The following is a 23,040-nucleotide window of genomic DNA, read 5'->3' on the forward strand; positions in this document are numbered from 1 at the left end:
AAGGCCCAAGTGAAGTAGGAAAAGGGAGAGAAACACAGGGAGAGCCGCACAGGAAGCAGCAGGTAGTTCTATCTGCTGTCTTTTTAGATAAAATGTATGTCTGGCACCAGGGGAACAGCTGAGAACTACCTGTTGTGATGTATGGATTGAGGGGGAGAAAACAATGAGCACACATCTGTGCATAGCGATGACAGCCCTGATGTACTGTTTCTCTTTTAATGGCGTGAAATCTGCCCCTGACAAGTATCACTCAGAGCTCTCAGCTAGACCAGGGATTGTCATTTTAGAAAGGGATCACTATTCTGTACATTTTAGAATGTCTTTAATAAAGGCTTCTGCCACTTATTGCAGGGAGGGAACTGATGGAATTTGGAAGTGGACTGTCAGGGTAGTAATACTGGGGTTACAAAAAGTATTTTTGAGATTTACAAACATCTCTGGGATTTGGTGCCTTTTAATTTTACCTTTTTTCCCCCCTCTACCAAATCAGAGTAAAATGAAAATGCAGGATTGGACTATGTGTAACAGAAAAAATGTGTAAGCATGCTCATGTCCAATCAAGGCACTGAAACCAGTGATGTTTTCTTCTCACAGCATCAGTTCTACTATGCAGCTACATCAGCGTTTAAGCCAATAGAGCCTTAAATGGGGCCCATTTTAAAGCAGAGTGTATACATAAAAGGCAGCTGTATAAAAAGCAATAAGATGCCAATGGGTAGCAAACATGTCAGATTCTTAAGTGAATTTTAAGGCACTCTGTGAGGTGCAGGTCTCTTGAAGGCAGGGACCACATCTATTTCATCTTTCTTACTCTACTATGCCCAGCGCCTTACTTTTAGTTGGTGCTTAACAAACATTTCAGTGATGAAAAAAAACCCATACGTGGTTAGTAACTAGACCCTACCACAACTCTGTAGAAGACGCCACCTCAAAATATGCTAAACTTGGTGGTAGGTTTATTATATTCCTGATGCACTATGATGCATATGCTTGGAAACATACTTGGCATATAGTTTACAAGGGCTACTATTTACATATGTATGTCTATATTCAATATATATGTATCTTGTGTATAAATATTCATAAGGTGGAAGATGTTTATTATGCATGTACTATGTATACACATTCATACACACCAGATGCCTGGGGATATTTTCAACATTAGTGGCAAAAATATATTCATTCCACTTACATGTAAGGTGCTCACAATGCTTTTTATGTTTTTAAAGGACAAAAAAACCCATTAAGGTTTGACTGTGCTTCCTCAAAGGGGCTACAGGATTTTATATAAAGTCTCATAATTTATGAGAGTAAATAAAACAGCAGTGGAAGAGAAAGGAGAGGAGGGTTGGAGTGATTAGAACTGGAGAGAGAAAGGCAGAAATTTGCTTCTTTATTAAACCGTGTATTTGCCTCTGCATCACACTCTATGGAGCTTGGAATGGTCTGCCTCTGATAATCAACCTGATTCTTGAGTCCAAGAAATTCCATCCTCCAGCCGTTCGCTGTGTTTCCACCACATGCCACAGAGACGGAAAGCACACGACATGCAAGAAGACCGAGCACCATCACCCTCACGTGTGTGTGCACACACAAGCACTCACACACCTCTCACTGACGTAATTCCCTTTGCATTCTCAAGTTTTTTAATGTAAAATTTTAAATTATTATTACTGGACTAAGTGAAATTAAGTGCATTCATCTAAGGCAGTAGTTCTCTGCTCTGGCTGCATATGAGAATCATCTGGGGTGTTTGTTTTTTTTTTTTTAACATATTGATGCCTGAACTCCCCCCTCCCCACTATGTTTCCAAGATTCTGATTTAACTGGTCCAGGGTGGGGCCTCGACATGGATTTTTTTTTTTTTTTAAGCTCTCAGGTGATAGTAATGCACAGGCAGCCCGAGAACCACTGATGTAAGGAGGGTGCCTGGAGGGAGGGTATTGAGAGGGGGCCCTGAGCAGACTTGTCAGCATGGCCTCCAGCCAGGCCCCAGGCCCACTGGAGTGAACAGCTATGCAACACTAGGAGGATACAGGATGTGTCTCCAGCAGTGGGGTTTACTCCAAAGATTTAGAGATTTCATGACTAGCTGCTTGTAAGCAAAAAATTCTCTTTATTTATTTTTAGTTTCTGGTGTGACAAATAATCTTGGAAGAACTACTATACCTCTTCCTCAAAAAGGCCTTCCTGAACCTCACTAACCAAGTCAAATACCTCTACTCTGCCCTCTCTTAGGCCTGACACACGTGCACCCTTACACCGGCTGCTGTAATTTTTGTCTTCCCCACCAGACTGCAAGCTTTCTAAGGGCAGGATGATGTTTGGCTTCTCGCCACTGGATCGTCGGCCCCAGCCACTGACTGCAGCATAGTAAGCGCTCTGTAGGAACGAGTTTAATTATCATTCCACAGCAACTTGCGGCAACGTCTGACAAAATCCATTAGAACTTCCTTACCCTACGCGCAGATTCATTTCAGCACTTCAGATTCATTTGTATATTGAAGCCATTGCCTTTTTCTGCATCTGCCCCATTTTGGGTGGCAGACAATGGCATACCATGCGTGTAGACAGAGGGAGTCCACGACCCCTGCAGGGAGGGTATGTAAACACTGAAGCTGCTCGAAATCACTGCTCACGGTAATAACACAAAGCAGACCAACTTTCGGCTGGTTTCATTATTGTTCTTGAATTCTCTAAGGACTGTGCCTCCTCTAATGGCCTGTGTCGAGGCGGACCACCCCACCACCAGTTCATGGTATCCACTGGGGCCAGGAGACCTGTGCTGATGTCTGACTTTGTTCTAAAATGACCAGTTCTGGGCGTCCCTGGTGGTGCAGTGGTTAAGAACCCGCCTGCCAATGCCAGGGACATGGGTTTGAGCCCTGGTCCGGGAAGATCCCACATGCCGCAGACCAACTGGGCCTGTGCGCCACAACTACTGAGTCTGCACTCTACAGCCTGCGAGCCACAACTACTGAGCCCGCATGCCTAGAGCCCATGCTCCGCAACAAGAGAAGCCACCACAATAAGAAGCCCACGTGCCGCAACGAAGAGTAGCCCCCGCTTGCTTCAACTAGAGAAAATCCACACGCAGCAACGAAGACCCAATGCAGCCAAAAATAAAAACAAATAAATAAATAAATTTATTTAAATAAATAAATAAAGTGACCAGTTCTGACAGAAGGAATGTCAAAACACGTCATGATGAACTAACTCTCTCCATGGGTCTTATTCTCAACAGCTTTATTCTGAGTAATATGCTAGATATTTATGCCAACTATGGGGAAAAGCAAACGGGAAACTGTTTTCCACACTTTACTACAAATGTGATTGTCAAACCAAAGGTGCATTTTTGATCTATTATTGTAAGGAGGCTTCACTTCTTGCCATGGAATAGAAATAAAAATTAAAGTCCTTCAGTTAAACTGCAAGGGGATTTCCCCATCTCACTGCCAGTCATACATCTATTTTCATGCCATGCCTAGCATTTGAATAAATAATAGATTATGTGAGAAACTTAGACTAATTTTCTCTCTACCTGAAACACCTCTGGCTTAAACAAACTTTATTTTCACCTCTCTTTCCCTGTGAATCGTCACTAATTTACTTTTTAAATTCTGATTCTTACATTCAGCAAACTTTATTTCTTCTTTCAAAGAATCCACGTATTCCTTTGGGCTAAAGCCTTGGTGTCATGTGCATATCCAAGCAACATCAGCAACTTTTCTCCTCTGGAGGATTCCTTTAGAAAATGTGGAACATTCTAAAAACAGCTCCACTGGCCCACCCCAGAAAAGTGCAATGTTTCTGACTCAATGAAAAGGTTAACACTGTTGACATTTAAGTGGAAAGATAACTAGGCTTGGGAGTTAATACCTCCCTGTGAGGAATGGGACTTTACACCTCCCCGTCATTGTGATTTCAGAACTTCTTTGGAAAACAAGAAAAGGTTCTGCCTGGAATCAGAGCTCGGGGGAGCGCTGTAGAGCTTCCAGACTTTGCTTTCCAGCCCTTTAGCAGATGTAGCACGTGTCAGCTCACACATGTGCTGCGGTGACTAGACTTGGGAACATCAAAAATAGTGCATCTCAAAGTTGCAGGAGTACGCTTAGAGATGCAGAGCTCTAGAGCAAAAAATTTAGATTTTATAACTAATTTTTGGAACCAGAAGCAATAGAATTTCTTTTCAAAATTCAAGATAAATTGAATTTATCACAGGGAGACCACTTCTGAAAACCCTTGGAATTTCATTTTCTGGTGTACCATTTCTGGTCTGAACTTCCTTTGTTGAATGTCTATACACACTGTCTTGAGGAAGCAGAGAGGAATAAACGGCAGCTGCCACATGTGGCCTTTCAGCGTGTCACGAACATCTCTGTGAACTTGACGTAAACAACAGCCCAGTTTCTTTGCCGCTCAGTGAAGCTCAGCCAGTGCTGGCCCTGGGCTGCACTAGCACAGGGAGGCCTCCATAGTAGCTCCTGCTTCCACTTGAGGTACCGCCAAGTTACTCTCATCTCGGTGGCCCAATTCCTCATGACTGAAAGCCCTGTTCCCTTCAACTGGATTCCTGTCCCTTACCTCATTTCCTCAGGGTAAAACCAGTTTCCATCTCTCCTCCCCCCCTTCTCCTGGAAAATTCTTAGGCATCTTTTAAGCCTTCATTCAGACTGCAGCTCCTTTAGGAACCCACTTGAGACCTCTTCCTCCTGGTCTAAGCTGGGCTTTGTACCCCTCCGTCTCTCTCTATATCCACTCCATCCATTGCACTGTACTATGACCATCTCTGTGTTTGCCTTCCCCACTAATCTGTGTGGTCCTTGAGTGCAGAAACTGTGGTCTATTCAGCTGCAAATTGCTAGGGCCTCATCTAGTGCCTGGCATATTATAAAGACTCCATAAATGGTGAGTGAGTGAGAGAATGAATGAATGAATGAATGAGTTCCTATCCTTTAACCCTAGCAACTGGACATTCTGCCTTGCACCCCAGTCCCCAGAGGTGAATGTTCTGCCCCTGAACCGAGGAGAACTCTCCATACTGAGTCTCAGCAGGCCTCTGCTGGAGCTTTCTGACTTCATCTGCCTCACACTTGGACCATCACCGACTATTCCATGAACTTCTGCCCAACTTGATTAGTGTCCCTCCCACTTGGTTAGACACTAGGGTCTTAGCCTGAAGATCCTGTACTCAATTTGGACTTTAGCCAATAATCCTTTTGTCCCATATGTTTCTCTCCTCCACCTCCCACCTGGACTGACTTTTGCCTAACAAAGATCAGTCTAACCTCTGGTCTTTGCCTACGAAACTCTCATCCCCAAAATTCCATTCCTAGATCAACCAACCTGGTGCCTCGCTCCCAGTTTCTTTATCTCACCTAGTCATAGTGCCCCAAGTCCATCTGGGACTCCTTGGTGTAACTCACCCCAGTTAGGACTCCTCTCTCACCTTCCCTACCAGAATGGAAACTGCCTGAGGGCAGAGACCGTGCATTATGTATGAAGCCCCCATGCTCAGTGAGTACCTTGTATAACAATCCTATAAATATATGTTGAATGGATTCATTAATCCTTTGCCCTTCCTTAAGGTAAGACCCAGAAGTGCCCTTTTTTCTCTACTCGGAGCTGCCTACCTCTACAGATGGGTTGTTTCTATGTAGGTACATATTCAAGTCACTGAACATCAGAAGGCAGATGGGTCATGGACAGGATTGTGTATGCATGCAGCTTGGGCAGAGAGCTTTCTTTCTAGACCGAGGCCTCCCACCTGGCATCAGGCTCCTTGCTCTGGAGATGCCCCAGGCACCCAGAAACTTCAGTGTGTGGAACCAGGCATCTGCTCAATTCATGTTGCTACCAATCTTTGCATCACGATCCTTTGCTCTCCCTTTCATTAGCTTGTCACTGAAGACTGACTGTGGGATTCTGCAGCGGTGCTGTTTTACTTTGTTCTTTTAACAAAATGTATTTAAATTCCCACTTAGCATGTGGGCCAGTGAGAAGCTGTTTTCCCCAGCGAAGTTCCTCCTAATTCTCCATCCTCCTCAACTGGCAAGCAGAGGGGCTCTCTCCGTACCTCTTCAGGCCCCTCTGACAGCTCACACATCTCTGATGGATGAGATGGACCTATTTGCTGCTGCTATTTTTTCACTCCATACAAACCTTTATATGTATCATAAATTTTTAATATCCAATTTGGAGTCTTCAAAGAATAACGGTAACAAACATGCAACATGAAGATAATGGGAATCGAATCATGTTTATGGACTCCATGAGCATCTCCTTAAACGATGTCAGGTCAGAGCTGCTCAGACCTGCGAGTGTATGAAGCTACAGGGCTGATCTCGCGCCTGATTAATGGCTGCCCTCACTCAGGGCCCTAATGGATTGCATGACAGTTACGGCAAAAGATTCCACATCAGCCTGAAATACAGCTACCACACAGACTAAAATATATCATCCCCAAACCAGCACATTACAGCTGTGTCTGGAATAATCAGAGCAGTTGCTAAGTTGTTCTGAAATCCCTATTTTTGCTTTTCCTTTTTTAAATCTATTTTCCCTTTATCGAACAGGTGACCCTTCTGGATTCATCTTGCACTGCTGTTCGTCAGGTCACCTGAGTGTCTTTGTTTGGTAAGAACTGTTTTTCCAAAGTGACCACAGGTAAGACCCGGCAACTGGGGTGTGTGGCCCCTTCTTTTCAATTCTCAGCTAAAGCGACATCACCATCACATTCCGATCAGCTTCTGACCATCCCAGGACCCTTGATCCACAGTGGATTATCCAGACTCCTTGACTGCTCCCCTTCCCCACGTCCCACCTCGGCCCATAGCCTGCCTTTTGGCTTTTCACTATTCATTTGCATCTATTACCCTGGGACCCTAGAGGGGAAACACAAGGCAGGGAAACACAGATGACTTTCTTTTCTCCGACCAGCAACCACAGAAATGCCATCATCAAGGTGCAGATACAACAGGGTTGCCTAAATCTTCTCTGGACAGTTCATATGCTAAGCCGCAGTCAACCCCATCCCCTGGGTGCCCACTAACGTGCAGAGCGGGACTGTAGAGACCCAGAGGCTGATCTCAGCAATCAGCTGGCACTCTTGTCACTGGTTCCCTACCAGCTCTGGCTTTGAGTCCACTTCCATACCACTCCCAGCTCTCCACTCTCACCCTTGACTCTGGCCCTGCCTTGGGCCCTTTGATCTGTGCACTTGGCCTGCCTGGAGCTTGCAATCCCTCATGGACTTAGCTTTGGACCGGCCACTCTGGTCCTCCACTCTGGACAGCCACAGGAGGGCTCCTCTGGTCACTGCTCTGGCCTGGGACAGTTTTATGGTCAGCATCCAATAACGGTGCTCCAAGTACAGTTTGTCTTAAAGATACGATTTCTTTAGCAAGAAACAGAACTGTGAATTATGCAATGTTTGTAAAGATCTAAAATTGGCCTGAACATGAAGAAGAAAGACCAGGACTAGGTGTCACTGTGCACTGTCCACACAAATGTTCTGACTGACTTGGAGCAGTGCTGTGATTTATGTGGAGGAGGCAAGCAAAGAAGAAAGACAGGGTGACCGATCCATGGGCTCTGCCCCCGGGTCTTTCAGATCGTGAAGTCAGAATGCAATTCTGAACAGGATGGTCCTCCTGACAGCTCCAATTACGATCCACGTGCACCTTGACCTGTTAACAGAGGCACCATCAGGCTTAGAGGAACAAAGTCTAAATTACCTGGCTTCCAAGCCCAGGACCAACCGGCCTCTCTGAGGACCCAAATGCAAAGATGGCGGCACAGAGGCTTCATGAATAACAACCTCTGTTCAAACAACACTCTCTGGAGTCTTAGTTTTTAAAGCCCAGTCATTCTGCAGATGATGAATGGAGGTAATAAAAGGTGGGATTGTGGCATGTTTAAATAGGAGATAATCATTCACGCAGAATTTGACTGGTGTTGACAGAAAGGCCTGTCGAGGCCAACAGCCGAGTATCGGGTTAAAGTCCATTTATGGATGACAATTTCAGTTAACACTTGTTCCTCTGTCGTTATTACTATTATCATTATTATTTATTATTATTATTATACTTCCAGGAAGTATATTTTGGAATCAAAGCCCAGGTGACAAAAGACAGAAAATGACCTCGGTCTCCACGTCCTCTCCCTTTTTAGAATAACTGAGAACAGGGGATGTGTAGGCTCCCTGCACAGTGAGTGGCCCTCCCCCTTCCCCCCATTTGTTTTAATCCCTCCCTCACCCAACCATTCTGGTACCAAAATTCCCTAACTATTCCAGTTCCTCTGCACCCTGGTATCTCAGCTGCCCAGTGTGATTCTAGATATGAGATAAGTGGTAGCCCCACTGGAAGGAGGTTCCCAGACCACAGACTGGACCGCACTGGAGAGAACGTTACCACTTCCAGAACTTCCAACTCAGCGACCGCTCCACAGGGCTCTTACCACAAAGGAAGAAAATTCAATATAGAAGTCACTTTGACAGTAACACAAGACTCAAGTCTGTTCTGTGCAAGACACCATGCTAAGAATTTTGCAGACTTCAGTTCATTAAAGCTCCCCAAACCCTTATGAGGTCTGTATTACCATTATCACCTCCATTTTGCCAGCAAGGAATCTGAAGTGTAGCCAAGTTAAGTACCTTGTCCAAAGCTAAAGAGCTGATAAAGACAAAGCTTGGCAGGTCTCTCGACAGCAGGCACAGGCTCCTGTCTCCACACCACAGGGGCTCTTCCACAGCGGCACAGCCAGCAGAGGAAGCCTGGCTGACAATGAGCAAGAGAAACTGCAGACATTTTCGGAAGGCAGAGAAATGATGGCTCAAACGTCCCTGTGGGTCCTGGTGGGAAAGAGGGAAATCTTGCCCTGTGGTCTCCCTTCTTCATGGTGAAGCACTGATGCCCAACGCAGCTCAAATGGAGGTGGTCATGGAAGCTGGCACCCCACAAGGGCCTGAGGGGCAGTCTACTAGACCACAGCCAACACAAGCAACAAGAAGACAGCCAAAGCCTGAGCAGACCGAAATCCTGAGCCCACCAAGGTGGAGGGCAATGGCCTCTCCAAGTATTCTGCCCTTGAGGTATGGGGCAGAGACGGGGAAGGATGGGAGGGGAGAAAGGGTGAGGAGTGGACATCGAAATGGGAGTGTGCCGAGGAGTCTTGTACAGCAGCAGGAGAAACTCTGCATGGAGATGGGGAAGGACACATCCTTGAACTTGACAGACTTCTCATTAGGGGGCCTGCTTGTTTTCAAATCTCTCTTATATTTTGGTTTCATCCTACAAATATAAGATTATGGGATCCTAAGGTGAGAGTGGGAGCCCAAATCTTTTCTTGGATATCAAGATAGACTGAGACATGTTTTCAAGGACAAAGGATTCTAAATTCATAAAACTCTTCTTGTGGCTCTTGCCGAAGCATAGAACAGAAAACTGTTATGGTTTGATGTGGAAAATAGTAAAAGGGGAATAAGAATGATCAGTTGATATAACTATTACTAGTATTAGCTTTCCTTTATTAATAATAACAAGCAGGATGCAATCAAGTATCCTAGTGTGATAAAGAAATTTCATTCATTTCTTTGCCTTAAGGAATGACAGACCTTTGCCTTCGGATTATATTAAAATGTTTTGCCCAAATTCATAAACTGTAGGTTGCACTACTCCAAATTTATACCAAACCACTTTGTGTGGCATTGTGACTTCACAGAAAACAGACAGCAATGACAAGAGCATTTACATAATTTTTTCCTGAGGTCTCATTCATCATTCATTGAGCATCTACAACTAAGTATCCAAAATGAATGGTATCCAGCCCACACGTTCAACACATTTTAATTTTTGAAGTTCAATGATAACAATAGATCAAACGATCCCTTGCCAAGGTCTAACCATACACTTTTTGGAGTGTCAAATATCATACATTTATATCCTATTTAAAATTTAGATTTTTAAATAATTATAAATTTGAAAGGTAAATAAAAGTAAACCACAAAAAGTAAGGAGTAGAAAATATTCTCATAAACACACAAGAATTATGAGGAAGTAAAAACCGAGAAAAAGCAAGAGCAAATTCTGAAAGGTTGAGCACCCCTGTGCCATTTGGTTGAAGATGTTCGTACAGAAAGGGGTGAGGAGAGCCATTTGGTGCCAATAACGAGCTGCGTGTGATTTCCGGTGCTACCAATAAAAACAGGGGACATAACATCCAGCTTAGAAATTCGTTGCAAGGATTGAATGAGAAAATCCATCACATGTCCCGCACAATGCCTGGCACAGAGTAAGAACTCAATAGATGACAGTTATTTAAATTTCACAAGCCCACTTCTTTTCTGGAGAGAAAAACTCAGCTGGCAGGAAGGCCATAGTGACTCAGTATCTTTTCTTACCATTAAAGTCTTGATTAAAATCAAGTTGCAGGCAGCTATAGGGCATGGTCAGCAGCCAAAGGCAAAGGCGAAGACACTGGCGAAGGTTTGAGGGCTTTTAGAAATGCATAAACACACCCTCTAATCAGGATCCTAACCCCCTACACAGCATCGGTACTTAATGACGGCTTCTATCTCTCTTCTGCCATCTGACTACCCATTGTGCCCTCTGCAAATAAGGCATCGTTTTGTTTTCTTACCTCTTTATCTCCTCTTATGTTTCATGAGTAACATCTCCATCAAGAAACTTTCCACCCTCACTGGGCAGCTCCCACCCACATAAGCAGCCTGGGATTCCTGGAGACTGCTACATGTTGAATTCCACCACCTTCACCACACTACTGCCAAATTAACAACCAATGTTTTATTGCTGGTACCCTTCTTTACCATTCACATCATCCCCCTTTATTCCCTATTTTCCAGCTACTAACTTCATCCTGTATCAACTTTGTTTCTAACTCAGTGATAGAGGACACCCGTATCAATTGCTGATTTCAATGCTCAGCAGAGGTTGGACATGTATACGTGGTGACCACACACTCTTTCCAAACTGAATGGCCTCACCAAAGATGGATAGGAGCAGACAAATAAAGGCGAGGAAGAATTTCCAAACAATCTAATATTTGGTTCACCATTTTCAGAAAATGTGCAAATGAGTGAATATTATTTTCTTATTCAAAAGGCTAGGGCTTTTTAAAACTAAATGTTGCAACTTTTATTAGGTCCTTATTTGTTTTAGAATTTGGTTCAATATTGTTGCCTTTGAGGTTTTTTTGTGTGTTTGTTTCTTATTGTGTTTATTCTCATCTTTCAGACACATCATCCCTCCTTCCCAACCCTTATACAGGACTCTGAATCACCTGGCAATCCCCTAGCCGTAAGTGAGAATCCCCTCCTCCACTTAGTCACCTGTACAATCAGAAACAGCTTTCTTTTATTTTACTGATCTATTTCATCTTAAAGTAAAATGTCCTCCTTGTACAAAACACTTTCATTTCTTTCCACCCCTTGCCCTGTCACAGGAAGCTGCCATACGGGTACCATATAATGTTTATGCTCATTTGTTTCTTTATATTACATCCTGCCCTCCTGCTCTAGGATCCGATGTCTACAAAGATATAATCAGAATTGGTTTAGATTAGCATCTGTGGCAGCAATTCCTATAAATGATACAGACAAGGCAGTAGCTATAATGTCTGTCTTGTTTCAAGGTAAAAATGAAAAATGACATCTTTGATGGAGAAGACTCCACGGAGACCCGGGTGGAAATGCAGCCGGTTCCCCTGCTCACAGACATCTCTCTTTCCCGTCATATGGCTGACAGGTGTGTAATCATGTTCCTTAGTCACAGTTTGTGTTAAAATAACCAATTACCAAATGAATGAGAGTCGAGCCCCAGTGCGACTGTCGCCACCATTGCAAAGTGATGATGTGCTTCTAAAACACAGGGCTTGGACTTCCCTGGTGGTGCAGTGGTTAAGAATCCGCCTGCCAATGCAGGGGACACGGGTTCGAGCCCTGGTCCAGGAAGATCCCACATGCCACGGAGCAACTAAGCCCGTGCGCCACAGCTACTGAGCCCACGCGCCTAGAGCCCGTGTTCCGCAACAAGAGAAGCCACCACAATGAGAAGCCCGCACACCGCAACAAAGAGTAGCCCCCGCTCGCCGCAACTAGAGAAAAGCCCACGTGCAGCAACAAAGACCCAACACAGCCAAAAATAAATAAATAAATTTAAAATAAATAAATAAAACACGGCCTGAAGGAGAGGCTCTGATGTGCTCCTCCCCAGCCAAGGATGCTCTCCGAGGCTGAGAAGCCTTTCCTACTCCACGATAAATTTGCTAAAATGCAGGACATTTCTCCCCTGGTCCCTGCCCTTAGGAATGAAGCTTCCAACAGGGCCACCATGGATGGTCTGTGGGATCTCCCAGGCAACTCAGTATCCCTACCATTTCCTGTCCTTGATCTTTCCAGAACACATCACCCTCGCCTCTCCTTGAGTACCCAGAGGTGCTCACCCACCTGACTGCCTGCCCACCCAGATTTCCACATGAACAGGGCAGTATCTACCATCAGCCTATTCCTTCCCCCATGGTGTACATCACCTTCCCTGAGACCCCACAGTGACAAAAGACCCCTAAAACCCGAGAGCCCTGCCATTCCAAGCCTATCCTCCCAGGCAAGGAATTCCCCGGACCTACTGCTCGGGAAAGGTGGGGTACCACACAGGTAGCCTATACGGAGACATGTGTCGTTCTACGTTGTGGTACAGTCAACAGTAGCAAATCCATCAGCACTCACAAACAATGTAAGCACAAAAATCACACTTTCCATTTGCCCAAAGGTTATTTGTTAACATGCTGGGGAAGAAAGCCTGCAAACAAATCACATGAAATCAATGTAGCAAGTTGAGATAATGACTTAGTAACAACAGATCGATTATAATAGCACTGTTATTATGCTTCAGCAAATATAATAACCCAACCCCTCTTGTTTCAGGGCCTGTGGGTGGAGGAGCCCTACCTCCCAGACTGGCGGCTAAAGAAGTTAAAGGACAGGTAAAAGGCAGTTACTGCCCTGTGGCTTGGTTTCCCATCTGTGAAGCAGGGCTCGTACTTGTTACCCACACTCGGTTTAGTGAGAGAGTGGCTATAACCTCCATATTACACCGATACATATAGATCACGAAGAGAGTTTGAGTTTGAGTTGAGCAGACATTTTTTGGTCAGAAATACTGTATGCTTTCAAACAAACAAGTTTCCAGTAAAGCCAAAAGTAGTGACGATTCAAATTTTCAGCAGCAAATATGAAAGTAAAATACAATTAACCAAAAAACTCTCTGAATTGGTTTACTTCAGCTAAAGGATACAAGGAGTGAAAAGTACAATTATCTTAAATCTCTTATCTTTTTTTTTCCTTATCATAAAAGAAGTTCCACCAGAAGATTTACCTATAAAGACCAGACTAACGTTCCTTTCCTGTAAAAAGGCTTGGTAAGCTATGCTATGCATGAGATGAAGGACAAGACACATTTACGGGGAAGAAAAAAAAAAAATCAGCTGGTTTTCCTCTCATGTCATTCCTCTGTAACTGATGAGTTTTTAACCACAGTCTTGTTATCCTCATTAGCGTAAGTGCTAATTACACCTCTCCTCTCCTACCGGAAGGGCAGCTGGAACTCCATACCGGCCTCAACAACACCTGGCACCCCGGACCAAGGCTGAGGGAGCAGGATGAGGTTAGGGGCACTGTGTAAGGTGAGTGGAAAAGAGTGGGACAGATGAGCTAACAAAGGGGGGGTAAAAAATGCAGGTGGGTGTTGAAAGCAAGGGTCTCTTTCCAAGGAGGTGGCAAGGCCTGGTGCCGCATTGCGTTTGGGGTGTCTCTCCTCCACTTACTCAGGCGCTCCTGGCAGTTTTGGCAGTGGCACCTCGGGGGGAAAAGCACACTACTCTGCACATATGGTGGAAAGAATCTTGTGCATCAGTTGAATGCATGCTGTACTACATACACATTCTGTTTTATCTCCGGGCCCAGCCGTGCTGCAAACGCTTGCAAATTGGGAAACCTTCTGTGCAGTAAAAACACGGACAGGAGAAGCTAGACTGTGACTTATAAGATGCGACACTAGCCAAAAAAGCCAAAGTAACGAAAAGTTAAGGCGGGTGCTTCACACTCATCGCAACAAAGGCAGCTCTGCAAGGCAGGGAGGGACTCACAGCCAGCATTTATCTCATTCCCCTTCATCCTGCGGTTTCAGGCCCAATGGACGGGCTTCCCTTCTACACACACGATGCCCCTGGGGAACCTCTGCCTGTATCCATTGCCGATTTAGTTTTTGGAATGCTTGAAATTTATATGGAAAAAATATCAGTGAAATTTCTCGGATTGACCTTGGAAGAGGCTAGTGATGAAATGGCTATTTCTGTGCTCTGTTTCCTCCTGAGGTCTCTAGCGGACCATGCTGCAACGGGATGCCACTGCCCCTAGTGAGTCAATGGCAACATTTTCACTCCTTAAGTGTTTCTAAAAGCAAAATCTGATACTGCTCAGGATTCAGAACTCCCTGTATATGTGGGATGTAAAAGGGCCAAAGTGCTGGATTGTTCTGACCTTCCTTCTTTCTCACTCTTCCTTTTCCTGACCCCCAAATAAAGTATGATTTCTTGAAGTAACTCTTTTAAAATAAATGGTCCCTAATTAAGGAGATTGATATAAAAACCCATTCTCCCTTTAAATCAGGGCTCTTCCTTTCTTTTCTGTTAGCCTTGTACATGTGTTAGGGAAAAGGTGCGAGAGTGTAAAGGTTTCTTTAATAAATGAAGACAATTTTTACAGGGGTCAATGCATCAAGGTTTCCATTGCTCTTCTTCAGCCTGCTGAGAGTGGTAATGTCTCCCTGTTTCAAAATGAAGATACTGAGATGTAACCAGGTGATCCAACTGAAGGCACAAAAGAATTATAATATGGGGTTCATGGCAAGATACTGACTGGTTAAGGGATAAAAGGAAAAGAGCAGAGGGTCCCCAGGGTAATACCCAATATAGTCCCCACTATCTGCTGGCAGCTCTTTCTTATTCAAGGACATATCTCTCCCCTCCTAACCCTTTCGTCTATGCAACATCAGAGGTTGTAAAGGAGCCACAGGCTTAATGATGCTAAGCGTGTGTTGCCCCTTCCCTCATTTAATCTGTGTGTAGAATTCGTGATTTCAATTCCATGTTATTCAGAATCATCCTCTCACACATGTTAGGAGTGACGGAAGTCAACCCCAAACTGGTGGGAAGCTTGGAGTTGCCTGAGGCATGCTTTGGCTTATTTCAGTCAGTTGTTCATTTTCAATATGTTTTTAGTTTGTCGAGTTGCTAGAAACAATAAAATACATATTTAAAAGACTGTGTTTTATAAGGACTCCACAGGCAACTTCACCGCACTTTCCACGGTTCAGCACTTTGTCCTGTCTTATTCTTCTTTGTTTTGTTCTTGTGGCTGCCTTTTTTTTTTTTATTTGTTGAAATATACAGAAGAAAGTCAATCATTGGAAGTGACTCTTGCCATTTAACTCTACCTATTGACAACAGTGTGTGATTGTTACTGATATATTTGAAATTCTTAATGGAGATTTCTGAGAAGTCTATGCAAACCGAAGGGAAAGAAATATATTACATACTTGGATAAAGCCCCAGGTCCTTAAAATGGACAAGGTCATAAGAGAACCAGCCAGTTGCGTTTAAATACTGCCCCTCCTCCTACACACCCACACTAGAGCCAGAAAAGGCGGAGCCAGGGGAGAGCCTCTGGGCTACTTTCAGAGTCTCTTTACTAGTTCTCCCTTTCAAACCTCCCTTCCATGCCAGGCCTGCCAGGGCAAAGACACACCTTCAGCATCACAGCTCACCCCTGAATGAGCAACCACTGTCTACGCCACAACGTCCTTCCTCAACCAAGAGATTACCCCCTCAAAGCCTATATTTTTGGGCATTTCAAGTACTGCTATTTTGTTTTGTATCATCAAAATACCTGCATATTTTACTAACCAAATTCTGAGACTGGATTGCATTTTCACACACAGTATACATTCAATCCTTAACCAAGGCTCCTCTTAGATGAACTTCTTCCAGCATTCTGAATTCATTTTCCTTATCTCATCAACTATGGGAATTATGTAAGATCTGGCCCCTTCTCTCAAGGAGTTTTCTGCTTGGTTAAGAAGATTAGACATACACACATTAAAGAGAGGAAAAAACTGGCAGATTCTTGTTTAAATATGTACCCTGCTTGCCAAGGCCATGAGAGAGAGGTATCCTTTTGGGCTGAAGGTGGTCAGGAGGAGATGGAATTTAGCTGAGCCCTGGAGGGAGGCTTTCAATAGGGTTTTTTAGTCATTTTAAAGGTCCCGTCCATCTTTCAATTTCACACTCAAGGAGCAAGACTAAAGAGGAAGAAAGTGTGCTTTTGGATCAGAACCACAAGTCTGGTTCTAGATTATTAAACCCTATACTTCTACCATCTTCCCCACGTGCTTCCTGCCATTTCTTATCCACTTCTAGATGTAGTCATTTTTTTTCTTTCCTCCTTACTACATAAATAGGAAATGAATGAAAGGCTTTTGATCACCCTTGACACCTAGCAAGGTGCTTGACACAAGTCAACACTCAATAAATGTTGGGCAGTAAACTTGAGATATCAGTCAAGGTGTCTACCTATCACATCCCTTTCCAAGGGACTGTGTACCCTGTTTTGTACCATGTGACCCAGCCTTAGCTGACTGGAGCAAGGATATGCACATGACCCAAGGGCAGCCATTAGATAAGCTGTCCAGCAACCCACGATGTGCCCTGTTGCAAAAAGACAGACCGATTCCATCAGATTTCCTCTCTCAGGAACGAGAACTAGAACACAGCAAGAGACTACAACAGGTAAGGATGGGACCTGAACTGAAAGATCACAATATTGAGAGGAGCTGGAGAGGCCGTGATGGAGCTGTGTGCGCTGAAGTGACGAGGATCAGGAACTGCGGGGAAGCAACGAAGTCTGGTTGCTAGAGAGAAAAACATGGAGCAGAGAGCCAGAGAAACTCAGAGATACCAAGAGAGAGGAGGTGGAGAGAAGCCAAGCCCTAAAGCTGCCTCAGTTCTCACTGCTTTCTGGTTCCAATTCCAGCTCCCCTTCCCTAAAGAGCCTGGCTAAAATAGACAGGAACTTCTTCTCTCTTCAGTTTAACTCCACTCTCTTCCCTTTCAAAAGTCTCAATGCTTGTGTTCTTTCTCTCCCATGGTGGAGAGGGAAAGTGGCTACTGCAGATGGAAGGGGCCTCAAAGGGTGAACAAACAACGAGGATTTTGCAACCATCAAGTATCTCATCACAAACCTCCATCACCTGCTGGGTCCGATACACAGGGCACTGCATTAAATCTTAGGAAAGGGAGAGAGAACGGTTTGGGTTTTATTTTGCAGGAGAAGACAGCAGTGTTAACAAGCACAACCAGGTTGCCTGTTTTCCTTCGTTACCTGAAACCACCACTAAATGCATGGATTAGACAATGCTGTCTGGTGAAGAGTGGAGTCTGAGTAGATTCTATTTTTTACAGAAAATCAGCCACAGCCTTTCACCCTTCAGGGCATCTGTCATTTCTAATTTCTGAGAGTGGCAGATGTCAGCTCCCTTAGCAAGGGACAATTTTTAAAATCTGTTTGTACACATAAGCTGACACAACCTGAGCTGAAGCCCACTGGGGAGACTACAAGATTACGCTCGAAGCAGCTGGAGAACATGGCTTCCAGTGCCGTCTCTGCCCAGGAGGGGCGGGATGACCCAGGGCGCCTTCCCTCCCCAATTCCCTTTATTTCCATTTAACATATTCTAGCTTACAGTTTTGGAAGGTGCAGAAACTGGTCAATTAATATGAATACTCGGATTAGGTGCACTTTGATTTTTCAGTCTCTGGCTCTGCACTAATGCCTAGAAATTAGGCATATATTCTGCCATTTAATAGAACCTCATTTTTGTTTTCTGGGGTTTTAAGTTAATATTATGTACTCATTCCACTTATCTCCAGATACCTCCAGTTAACAGCCAAAGTCCAAGAAAGTACAAGAGTACAAGGAGTGAAGAGTTACTCCCTGAACTCTGCCTCGTCTCCTTGGGCTCCACACCCACCCCCCCCCGCCCCCATCCATCCCATACCTACCTGGTTCCATTCTTAGCCCAGGAGCCCTGGGAACCTAGAGTAGGCTCAGGTCACCTCCTACCCAGGTGACCATATGGAAACTGAGTCAGATTTAGCGCTTGCTCTCTCTCTCTCTCTCTCTCATACACATGCACACACAAACACACCCCTTCTAGTACTCACCCAACCTGAATCAGACCCTTTGCACCTGCCTCGTACTGGATTTGGAGAACCCAGCATGAGAAGGTGAGGAGTGGGGAGGTAGAACTCTCTACCACGGTGGAGACTCTGAAACGACCTGGCCTCAGTCACACGGAACCTGCAAGGACAACTTTGTGCAGACAGTCTACCACAGATCAGACAGAGGCAAGCTCAGTGGGACCTAACAGAGACTCTAGAACCCATGGACAGCTAGGTCCTATTTCTGATTGTCTATATCACCTCCTTTGCGTCATTAAATATCACTGAGTCCTGAAGAAAAGACTTCCTGAGGTCTCTCGACCCTTCAAATGACAAGGGGACTCCACTCCTTTATTATAACAAGATTTGAAATACCACAAGTTGATCTAGTCATATAATCCAAACCAAAGAGAAAACATGGACAATCTCAAACTTTGTGTTGCTGCCATCCAAACTTCAGGTTTCAATAGGCATCTCTTCTTTCTCTCTTGCCCTCTTTATTTTGATTTGCTGCCCTTTCAGGCAGTGATGCTGTTTTCTTTAGCAGACCAAAAGCAGTTTGTTTCTGAGTTAAATGTCACTTCAATATTTCCCCAAGTGAGATGTTTGAACTAGTTTATGAGTTTCCTAAGCAACAGAGAAATGCTGGAAAAATATTTGGTATCTCAGGTCTGAAAGTTGCCTTAAACTTTGGCTCCCTGAGGCAAATGAAACAGATAGATTGAATACTCCAGTCTCACTAAAGTTTCAAGTTGAAAAAATAAAGTATTGGCCTGAAAGCACAGAAGCTCTAAAAGCCAGCCTCCTAAAGTCATGCCACTCGGGTTGGTGCCCCCAAACAATTTCAACACTGAAATATTCTAGTGACAGTAAGAAACAATCGCGGCACAAATCCAGAATCATGGAGCCACAGTCAACAACCAATGTGTGAGGAGGGAAGTAAGCTTCCTTAGCCAAACACAGAATTCTGCAGGAAAATTCCTGTGGGAACCCAGATTATGCCTTGAAGGCTGAGATTTGATTAACCTTCTTGTAGCATGTGTAACGACAAATGTTATTGGTCATAAAATTATCCAGCCCTTATTAAAACACAGCTGCAGCTCTGGGCTCAGTGACCTCCTAGGGGAGAGATTTCCATAAGATAGCAATAGACTTTATGGAAGGAGAGCGCCTTCCTAGCGTCAAAACTACGGGAGAGTGTTTTCTACTTTAATGAGGAGTTCTTGAGAGAGACCAGGCTCCTTGGCATTAAAAGCTTTAAGAAATAGAAGGACCAGATTACATCCAGTCTGCTACTAGGTGGGCAGCCAGCCTACAGCTCACAATATGGATACGTCTTCCCTTTACAGGGAACGTGCAGAGTCACATTCTCAGGCATACCTATCTTGCATCCAACTGTTACCGCTGAGGATGTTTTCATTTCTCTTTGTCTTATATAATTATAAAAATCTCAGTATTTGAAGGAAACTTAGAAACTCTCTGGTCCAACTACCCATCCAATTCCATCACTACTAAGTAGAACTTCTGAAAATGGGAGCCTGGAAGTGTTCCAGAGAGGCTATGAAACCCTATGGGATGTTATCAAGGGGTAGCACAGCCAAAGGAACAGATTCCTGCTGAGAGCTGAAGCTAGCTGGCTCTCCATCTCAAGTTGTAGGGGGGCTTCCCTGAACCTCCACATTCATGGAGAGTGTTGCTGTAAGACTCCATCCCCTATAAGCCAAATACCATTGTAAGAAGGGGATTCTCTGCTTTTCTGGGCATACAGGTGAATCTGTGAGCATACAGGTGAATCCCTTTTTGTCTATTACAAGTTTTGTAAACAGCTAAGGATAAAATAAGAACAATGAAAATGCTTATTCTTTTCTGTAGTTTGTTCCTCATTATTTATAGCCAATTTCTTTTCTTCCACATGAGCCACTAACTCATTTTTACTGATGGTGTTTCCTTTGTGAAATTCAAATCTGTTCCTAGAAATACTTCCCCCAAATACAGAGTATTTCCCCAGTTTAATTTCTCCTAAATCAATAATTTATCTGCTGAAAAAATCAGAACCTGAAGGATTGCAGAGTTGTGTCTCAATTTTTTCTCAGTTATGTAAATTCCCCAATGATATTGTTTTTTTGTTTTGGGGGGTTTTTTTGGCCATGCCACGCGGCATGCGGGTTCTTAGTTCCCCATCCAGGGATCGAAACTGCACCCCCTGCAGTGGAAGCATGGAGTCTTAACCACTGAACCACCAAGGAAGCTCCACCGATGATATAATTTTTTTTCAAATGATGTAAAGCTTTTCTTGTGAAATTATGTTGGACCACCAAATTGCTACAGTTCATGATTCTTATTTTTCTATCTCGTACATATCATGCTCCTATTAATATTTTATCACTTAAAAAATTTTTATCATGAATTTTTTAAATAGCCACAAAAATAAAGATAATAGAATAGTGAATCTCCAAATTCCCATCACTCAGCTTCAACAATTATCAAATTTTTACCCCACTTACTTCATCCATCCCTTCTTTTCATTTTCTCCTTGCAGAATTATTTAGAGTAATTCTGAGTCATTTCATCCTTATACACAGCAGTGTACATTTCATTCTATCAATTTTTGCATAATTTTGATACTATTTTATTTTCCTTTTTTTGAGATTTTTCAGGTTTGGCCTTCAGGTAAACCATCTCAGAATGTTTCAGAGGACCTCATCATCTCAATATGTCACATACACTGTCTCTACTTTGGAGAGAAGGTGAGAGGGGTGGGGAAAAGGTTTGCCTCACAAATAAGAACACCCTATCATGAAATATGAGATTCTGGCCGTAAATTCAAATTTTCTGCCGAACTGGCATATAAAATTACTTGGGGAAGACAAGTTAATGTGCATAACTATACCACTCAGTAACCATAAGATAAAATATGCTGCTGCCCATATTCTCATCAAGACAACACAGCACCATGTACTGAGTGACCTGCCAGTGTCTAAAGACAATCTTTCTTTAAAATTTCTTTTATTAACCTCTAAAAGGTTTCCTTTTAATCTACCATCATTAAGTGAAATTCAGTATTTAAGAACCAGGGAGCCATTAAGAAGCAAGCGTGTGATGATTTAATAATATTCTAGTTCAAAGAATACATGATTTCATGATTTTAATGATCTCTTTTGAACACCATAGAATCCCAGACCCTGGAAAGAAATAGAAACGTATGACACACCATTCAAGGGATCTATTTCTTTCTGTTGTTCTTACTTCTTTTTAAACTATCAAGCTATAATAATTATTCAGTCTAAGCAGCCCCCAGTAAATGAAACAGCCCTTAGACAGCTGTCAAGGCTCAGTCTTCCGGAAGCTTTGATTTTAATGAAACTCATTAAGGAAAGAAATTAACAGAAAATATCATAATTTGTCTTGGTTCAGAAAACTAAACAGAAACAAAGGGCTTCTTAACCTGACAAGGAGTCTGACCAGCCAAGCTCCTTTCTGCTATTCAGAGCTCCTCACCAGGCAGCTCTGCACATGCATAGGATTAGGTTAGAAAAAGTGCCTCATCCTAGAGGGATGGCCCAGCCCAGCCCAGCCCAGTGACTTGTCTCAGCTTCATGCAGAAGGCCTCCGCAGCCAGAGTGGGGGTTTTTTGGAGCCACACCGTGCAAGCACAGAATATTCAAGGAAATGAAAGGCTATGGAAAACATAATTCCCATTAAAGGGCTACAGTTGGAGGAATTGTCCACACATCTGGCTGAAAACACTAAGTGCAACTTCTCTCCAACAATGATGAAATTTTAGCTTGGGTTTCTTTCTTTTAAAAAAATTTTTTTTTTTTAAATTTATTTAAAGCATATATATGAAGGGACTTCCCTGCCTGTCCAGTGGTTAAGACTTCGCCTTCCAATGCAGGGGGTGTGGGTTCGATCCCTGGTCGGCGAGCTAAGACCCCACATGCCTCGAGGCCAAAAAAAACAAAACATAAAACAGAAGCAATACTGTAACAAATTCAATAAAGACTTTAAAAATGGTCCACATTAAAAAAAAAAAATCTTAAAAAAAAATAAAGTGTATATGAAGTATATAGTTTCCTTGCTTTCCTTTTCCTAATATCTTTCAGGTCAAATTAAGCTGGAATGTTTCAAAGACTGGAAGAAGCATTCACCTAAACTTCTATCTACTAGCTAGGACGCTCCCAAGGAGGGTGCTGACGACCCCACACTCGGCACAGCCCTGATTTGCAAATGTTTAGATTACAGGTAGATTTAATTGGCATCTTGCCCTAATAGGTCAGGTAACCCCGGAGACAACTTTACAGAGAGAGGGCATCAGAAGTGTTTATGAAACTGAAAGCAAGTATAACACTGACAGTGGTCTCCCTGCAAGCACACATTTCTGAGTCTCTCAGAAAAAAAAGCCTGAAAATGTGGTTGGGCTTTTCCAGGGATTTAGGTTGTGTTAGCAGCAGACAAGGAACAGAACAGAGCAGGGACCGTGTGCATGGCACCGCGGCACCCACCTTCAGCCTGGTATAGGGATAGTCAAAAGTACAGTCTGGTGGGAAAAGAGACCCGGGCCCATTCCCAGCCTGGTCACTTATGGGTTGCCTGATCTGAGGATGCTATTTAACTTCTCTGAGTTTCAGGTGCCTCCCATATAAGATGAGGACAAAATACCCTTTTCATCAGGTTGTTGCGAGGATTAAACAACACAAAGTGCTTGGCTCGTTGTCTCCTGTAGTAAAAACTTTAAAAACAGGAGGA

The 23,040-nt window shown here is 43.6% G+C and overlaps 1 protein-coding gene across 5 annotated transcripts in view; it reads right to left on the reverse strand.

Moving 5' to 3' along the window:
• The window catches only part of SOBP (sine oculis binding protein homolog), a 155,597-nt gene that overhangs the window by 66,177 nt on the left and 66,380 nt on the right, over window positions 1-23,040 (reverse strand). The window lies entirely within an intron of this gene.

The sequence above is a fragment of the Balaenoptera borealis genome (genome assembly GCF_965194805.1).
Source record: "Balaenoptera borealis genome assembly, chromosome: 9".
Classification (NCBI taxonomy): Eukaryota; Metazoa; Chordata; class Mammalia; order Artiodactyla; family Balaenopteridae; genus Balaenoptera; species Balaenoptera borealis.